We start from the raw sequence: 8,447 nt of genomic DNA on the forward strand, positions 1-8,447 counted from the left end.
GTCCATTTATTTGATGTATGTTTACTAAATACTAAACACTTGCCAGGAATTTGTTAAATTCTTGAAACATAGAAAAGGAACAAATTTGGAGGCAAGAAAAGATTACCTTACTAAAGTCCAACTAAGGTCAAAGTCTATGAGCATCTAATGCCTTGGCACACAGAGTTAGATGTGCTTTAAAAATATTAGTGGGTATGGTAAACAGTATAAGTGTTCACTAATATCCTCTGTCTGTCCCTGTAGGAGGATTATACTTCCCTGCCTTCATGAAGTCAGGCTAGGTATGGGAATTGCTTTAGCTAATGACATATGACCAGAAATAAGAGGTATCATCTGCAGGGGAAGATTTAGGAATCAGTCCATATTTTGTCGTGGTTACCATCAATCTTCTGAAGAGTTTCTATCCCGCTAAAATGGGTACCAGAGTGTAGGCTACGAAGACAAAGAGCAAAATGTCCAACTGATCCAGAAAGGATATTACAATGAAAAAGAAGAAAAAAATTTTCCTGTTAAGATACTAGGATTTGAGGGCCCGTGGGTAGCTCATAGGTTAAGCGTGTGCCTTCAGCTCAGGTCATGATCCCTGAGTCCCAGCATCAAGCCCTGCATTGGACTCGCTGCTCAGAGGGGAGTCTGCTTCTCCCTCTGTCCCTCACCCCACTGATGCTCTCTCTCTCAAATAAATTAAAATATATATATATATTTTTTAAAAGATACTAGAATTTGAGGATTGTATATTACTGTAGTATAACTTAGCCCAGTGGTTTTCAGAGAATGATTTGGGGTTTCCTAAGAAACCTGAAGCTGCTTCAGGGGATCCACAAGGAAAAGATTATTTTCATAATAACATGAAGATGTTATTTCCCCTTTTGCTCTCATTTCCTCACAAATGCAAAGCAGAGTTTTCCAAGGTTCTACATGGTGTGTGATGTTGCAACACACCTGCTGCAGAAATTGTTGTAAGAATCCAGTGCATAGAGATTTGAAAAAAATGTATAATGATGGTACTGTCCTTGCTAAATTTTTTTTGTTCTTGGAAATCTAGTAATTTTACATAAAAATTTACTATTTATATTAACATGCTATATATTTATTATTGTTATTTTAAAATTTTACCTTTTTTAAGTTTTCTTAATTTAATTTCTAATATGAAATAAAAAGATCAGTGGATATAATCTACTTCAACAAATGCTCTTTTGAAGTCCTCAGTAATTTTTAAAATAGAGACCAGAGACCAAAAGTTGGGACCTCTCCCATGTTATCTTGATTGATGCAGTAGGTTCTACCAGAAATAGTTTATTAGAACTAATTAAGTCCTAGCATTTGTGGAGTTCTGTGGTAAACAAACTGTAACTTTAAAAGTATGGGTAGACAGGGGCGCCTGGGTGGCTCAGTGGGTTAAGCCTCTGCCTTTGGCTCAGGTCCTGATCCCAGGGTCCTGGTATCAAGTCCCGCATCGGGCTCTCTGCTCAGCAGGAAGCCTGCTTCTCCCTCTCTCTCTCTGCCTACTTGTGATCTCTGTCAAATAAATAAATAAAATCTTTAAAAAAAAAAAAGTATTGTTAGACATAACAACTCTGAAAGAGACAGTGATTTCTCTGACATCAGCAGTAGCAACACCTTTCTAGATATGTCTCCTGAGATAAGAGAAACAAAGGCAAAAATAAACTATTGGGACCTCATCAAAGTGACAAGCTTCTGCACAGCAAAGGAAACAACCAGTAAAACTAAAAGACAACCTACTGAATGGGAGAAGATATTTGCAAACAATATTATCCGAAATATATAAAGAACTTATACAACATATACGATAAAGGGTTATTATCCAAAATATATAAAGAAGTTATATAACTTAACACCAAAAAGCCCCCACAAATAATCCAATTAAAAAATAGGCAGAGGACATGAACAGATATTTTTCCAAAGAAGACACAGAGATGGCCAACAGACACATGAAAAGATGCTCAACTTCACTTATTATCAGGGAAATGCAAATCAAAACTACAATGAGAGATCATCTCACACCTGTCAAAATAGCTAAAATCAACAAAATCAACGATGGCTAAAATAAAAAAGTAACAACAACTGTTAGGATGTAGAGAAAATGGAACCCTCACGCACTCCTCATAGGAATGCAAACTGGTGCAGCCACTGCAGGAAACAGAATGGAGTTCCTCAAAAAGTTAAAAATAGATCTACCCTATGACCTGGTAGTTGCACTACTGGGAATTCACCCCAAAAATACAAAAACACAAATTCAAAGAGATACATGCACCCTGATGGTTATTATATCATATTATATCATTCCTTATATCAATAGACAAATTATGGAAGCAGCCCAAATATCCACTGACAGATGAAGAGATAAAGAAAATGTGGTACATGCATGCACGCACGCGTGCGCACACACAAACACACAGGAATATTATGCAGCCACAAAAAAGAATGAAATCTTGCCATCTGCAACAACATGGGTGGAGCTAGAGAGCATAATGCCAAGTAAAATAAATCAAAGAAAGACAAATGCTAAATGATTTCACTGTTATGTAGAGTTTAAGAGACAAAACAAATAAATAAAAGAGAAAAAACAGAGGGAAACCAAGAAACGGACTCTTAACTATGGAGAACTAATGGTTAACAGAGGGGAGATGAGTGGGGGAATGAGTGAAATAGTTGGAAAGGGATTAAAGAGTACACCTATTGTGATGAGCACTGAGCAATATACAGAATTACTGGACCGCTGTACTGTACACCTGAAACTAATATGACCCTGAAAGTTAACTATACTGGGATTAAAATTTAAAACTTAATAAAATAAATGAATAAAAGTATGGTCAGAGTCAATCACATTATTTAGTTATTTAACAGAATAAAATAGAACTTTTTCATGATGTGTAACAAAAGAAGAGGCACTGCCTAATGCAACTACTATAATAATTAGTCTAGACGCAATAAACTATCCTTTGATAGGATTTGACAGAGTAGATTTCCTTCTTTATTTTGTAGAAAGAGTGTGTAATTTCTTGCAATAAATATGAAAATAAATAAGCTACATTAGAAATCACCCTACAAATGTATAATTTGTCCCATTCATAGGGCAAGGGTAATAGGAAAGGGAACAGAAGCAAGATAAGTTGTGAGATATGAAATTCTGAAATCATGCTTTAGACAACCATTCAGACACATTGTAACTGACCGCTACAGACCATACCCAAGCAGAAACAATCGGACTTAAAAATATTTGGGCCTGTCATATAGGCCTGCAGTTTCTTTTTTTTAAAATATTTTATTTTATTTATTTGACAGAGAGAGATCACAAGTAGGCAGAGAGGCAGAGAGAGAGAGGAGGGAGCAGGATCCCTGCTGAGCATAGAGCCCGATGCGGGACTCGATCCCAGGACCCTGAGATCATGACCTGAGCTAAAGGCAGCGGCTTAACCCACTGAGCCACCCAGGCACCCCAGGCCTGCAGTTTCTATATCAACTTGTTATCCCTGGCATGTTCATCCATAAATATGTTTTCTTCTTTTTCAAGTGGTGAAGTGCATTCCTTCAAGCCCCTAAAGAGTAATGATGATATTGTCTATGGATTTCCCTCCATTCCCACCCAATGATCCTTCCTGGTACTCCATGTGAGGTTGGGATTCCAAGTAAAACAAAATTGGGGCACCTTGGTGGCTCAGTCAGTTAAATATTCTTTAAAAAAATAAACACATTTTAAAATAAATAAATAAATAAATAATTTTAATAATCTCTAACTCTAAACACTGTCCAACAACTAAATAAGTAAGTAGCCTCATAGGGGAGAAGTTTGACAATTGCTTTCTATCAGTTTACCCAAACATGTTATTATGAAGTCAGTAGTGTATGAAATATCGAAGGGTTATTCAAGATTAAACAGATCAAATCTAGCACCCATGTCCCACTGAAGAAACATTTCTGCTGTCTAGCATAATTCCTCGATGGGCTATGCTCTGTTCTGACTATAGTAGAGAGGCATTTTCTTTTTTTTTTTTTTTTTTTTTTTTTTTTATGTTTTGAGGATCTACTTTTATTTGATCAACAATGAAAAAGTATGTTTAAAATACAAAGTTCTCATTTCTGCAGGTGAAAAAAATGATACAAAAGTTGATAATTTAAGAAATAGTGGTAGAAATAAGAACTTCTTGGAATTATGGCAGCAACCACTGGAAGAAACAGAAAATAGGGAGGGGAGTGTCTAAAGGTGAGGTGGCAGGCTTTTAAGCCGACAGAAGCTGCATATTCTCCAAGATGACAGGGCTTATAGGGCTGTACATATGCCCTACAAAGGGCTTTAAATGCCTTCATGACCAAAGTAATCCATATTAAGAAAGCGAAAGCCATATACATAAAACAAGAACCACACAAATGACAATTATATATGTAGGTTGGGTCCCAATAAACTGAAAGCACTTTTTATACTCCCCACCATACCTTTAACACAACGTTTAGGTTATCCTCAAGTAGGAAAGTAGCGACATTCGAATGAGTTAAGGTATAAGTAAAAAGGACCACAAACTTTATTAAAAGTCAGTAAAGATAACATATAGTATGTACAGATGGCACATGGTGCCAATTTTATTTGCAGTTATTATAGTACTCCAACTCATGTTTACAGGTTACACCTTTGCCACAGCCTTGGCTAAATCTTGAACTAGTGCAGAATTTAGCTGTGCCAGCGTGCTGATCTTTGCGTGCTTAGATGTGGCATACTTGTTCTTGATGGTCATGTGCTTTGTAAGTCCACGATTCACCATGACTATATTCTTAGCTAGGTGTTGCATAACACTTAGAAGGGATTCTTCAGTGTATGATAGATAATGCTGTAGAGTTGGTGTCCATTCACCGTTTTCAAGAATTTTCAGTGCTAAGCAAAAAGCTCCTGCTGCAATCTGAGAAGGAGGAAAGTGCACCATATCGTAGTCCAACATAGTTAGTTCCATCAGGTATTTGGCCAAAGTATGTTGCTCAACATCAACCTCTCCGATCTTAGATGCTCTCCGAAGGAAATGCAGGGGTAGAGGGCGGCCCAGACCAAAATTTAAAGATCTTAGAATCTTCATTTCCATCTGTCTGATTTGGTGCTTAGTATCAGTGTTGTCAGTCACAAAGGCAAAGTCACCAATTTCTGGAGGGTACATTTCTTCATATTTGCTTGCAATAAACATGGCAGTGACACCAACCAGCTGCAGCATCTTCTTGGGCACACAATTATTCTGCATGAACCGATCAATAATGGAAACAGTCATGTACATGGTCTCCTGAAGTAACCTGAACTTCATCTGAACCTGTACTAGCCAGTCAATAAGGATAGCTCTCATGTTTCCAGTGACTTCACGACCCAGTAGGTATTTTGGTCTGATGGCTTGCTCTTCCTCAAGTTGTCTCAGATAAGCATAAATATCTTTCACATATTCACTACAAAGGTTTGGATCAGCTCCATCTTCGGCATCCACATCATTCACTGCAAGAATTACATCAGAGAATGCCTGACACAGATATTCTTCTGCAGGGGCACATCCAGATGTTTCCATTGGGCTTGGAGAGGGAGTATCAACCAAAATAGGCTCAGGCGAAAGTTTTTCTTCTTTAACGGGCTCAGGTTCTGGCTCAGGTTCTGGCACAGGCTCGGGTGCCTTCTCCAGAGGTTTAGGTAATTTTTTAGCAATAACTTTCCAGGAACCAAAGTTTTTGCTTCCTTTTTCAGAGGCAGTTTGGCCTGTGGTTGTTCGCTGACTTTGTTACCAATGTCTCCGAGGGCTGTTCTCGGCCTCAGCCCGGGCTTGGAGGCCGCAATCGTGGCCAGAGGCACGCGCTTTGCGCCTGCCATGCTGATCTTCGCCTTATTTTCCACATTAACTTTTGCGTTCCTGGTGACCCGGAGCGCCATGGCTTCTTCTTCACCAGGCAGCAGCTCAGTGGGGAGAAGCAGAGCTCGGGAGTCACCAACCAGCCGGGGACCTGAACCCCGCGCAGCTCAACAGCCGGGCTAGAGAGGCATTTTCATTTAAATATATTCCCCCTCCTTACATCAGAGAGTTGTAGAAACTTCTCAAGGAGTTTATTATCTTAAAACATAAAATATTTCTTCTATAGTTATCATTAGCCAATCTTTAAAAAAGTGTTATGAGTGTGTCTGTGTATATCATATGTGCAGAATTTCTTAGTTTATATACATTGTCTACACTGCATGCATTCTGTCTCCTCGACAGGTTTGTGAGATAATTATGCTTACCCTCATTTTAATAAAACAAAACAAAACAAAACAAACACCTCTACTAGAGTAAGAGATTTCTCCAGGAATAGATATCTAGTAAGTACTGGAAAGAGAATTAAAACCCAGAATCAATTCCAGAATTATATTGCTTTTTAACTAAGATATGAACATAACACTGAAGTTTATTTTTAACCTACTAGTAAAAAAGAAACTACTGTTTCCTTCAAATGATTTCTAAATTGTATTACAAAAACCTAATTGTTTATCCACAGCTTTAGTGTAAATATAAATGAGAATTTTTATATACACTAAGAAAAATCACTTCTTCTGAAGTTCAAAATATTTTTTATTTTTTTCCTTACCATGTCCTCAATTAAATTTCTTCTTTTAAAAAATAATTCTATTTATAAATTTGAACAAAGTTAATTGAAATAGACTTGTTTTGAAAATAACTTAGAGATAATTATGTTCTAAATTTTTAAAAAAGAAATGTTATGGTAACAATTATTTTAAGATTTCTAGTAGGTTGGCTGATGGTGATTGTTAACACAATAGTTAATCCATTAATATTTTTAGTAGGTATTATCATAAAAATAATTATAAGGTCTTACATTCAGATTTTCTGAGAATTATCAAAAATAGTTTTGTATGTCATAATAATTCTCTAAAAAGTCAGCTAAAACCCGTACCCAAATCTAAAACATGGAGTAATTTAAATTTAGATCCATCAATAAGTTCCATACCATGATTAATAAAAGCAATGGAATAACAAGTCACTTTTGAATTTCTTTTTATTGTTTTTTACAAAGACTTGTGTTTTTATTTTTATTCTTCAAGCTTTTTTTTAAGGGAATTTTATCCTTTTAAAATTTTATTTTACTTTTTAATCAGAGCAAGAGTGTGAGCACAAGCAGGGGGAGGGCAGGCAGAGGGAGAAGCAGACTCTCCGCTGAGCAAGGAGACTGGATGCAGGACTCCATTTCAGGATCTTAGGATCCTGACCTGAGCCAAAGGCAGCTGGTTAACCTCCTGAGCCACCTAGGCATTCCTCGAGTGTTTATTTAAATTCCAGTAAGTTGGGGTGCCTGGGTGGCTCAGTGGGTTATGCCTCTGCCTTCCACTCAGGTCATGATCCCAGAGTCCTGGGATTGAGCCCCACATGGGTTCTCTGCTCAGAGGAGCCTGCTTCCCCCTCTCCCTCTGTCTGTTTCTCTGTCTACTTGTGATCTCTTATCTCTCCCTACCAAATAAATAAATAAAATCTTCTAAAAAATTATTTAAATAAATAAATAAATTCCAGTTAGTTAACGTACAGAACAAACACTAGTTTCAGGTGTAGAATTTAGTGATTCATCATTTACATACAAAACTTGGTGCTTATCATCAGAACAAGCACCCTCCTTAATGCCCATCACTCATTTAACCCACCCTTCTACCCACTTTTTACTTTTTTCTAATGGCAGTAATCCTAAAAGTATAAGTTTTCATCCTTCTTTATCTTCAGAGTTTGATATAAACAACTGTGAACATCCAAACTCTCCTGAAGAATGACAGGCCATTTTACATGAACGATACTGGAAAACAAGCACAGGCAGGACAGAGGGAAGCCAGCTTTAAAATGGACTGCTATTACTGTCCCTTTCTCTCTGGAAGTTTGAAATTCTACCTCAGGTTACTAGAGAAATATCTAGTGATTGTTGGGGTATTCTAATTCATATCTGACAGGAATGTGCAAACCAAAGAAACTTAGTGGTCTAGATGTTATTTTCTTAATAACTCAAAATTCATTACATAACACCTCCTTAACATGATTTCTTTCTTTCCTTCCAAAGAGCAACATCTTCTCTTGGCACTTCCCTCTGATTAGGATGGTTCCTCTCAGCCCTTTCCAAATAAAATTCACTTAGTCTCTAGCAACCCCTTAAACTCACCTCATCTCTCACCCTAAAAGATGCCTCTTTCTTTGAATGGACACTACAACCTCAACAACATGCATTTGTGTATGAAAATCACAAAGTAACAGAGTAGATTCTTGATATTTATAGATTTATCATTCCTGGCCTCCCCTCACCATTAGATACAGACTCCATAAAGATAAGGACCTTGTTATAGTCATCAGATGCTCAAGAACTACCAAATAAATAAATAAATAAATGAGAGCCAGTAACTCAATGGTCTACAATGTGTAATCGACAATGATGTTAGGTAT

The 8,447-nt window shown here is 37.1% G+C and overlaps 1 pseudogene; it reads right to left on the reverse strand.

Annotated features, from left to right (window-relative positions):
* Positions 1-4,517: 4,517 nt before the first annotated feature.
* On the reverse strand, positions 4,518-5,993 carry LOC131832441 (G2/mitotic-specific cyclin-B1-like; annotated as a pseudogene).
* Positions 5,994-8,447: the final 2,454 nt, after the last annotated feature.

Source organism: Mustela lutreola, chromosome 5, assembly GCF_030435805.1.
Source record: "Mustela lutreola isolate mMusLut2 chromosome 5, mMusLut2.pri, whole genome shotgun sequence".
Taxonomy (NCBI): Eukaryota; Metazoa; Chordata; class Mammalia; order Carnivora; family Mustelidae; genus Mustela; species Mustela lutreola.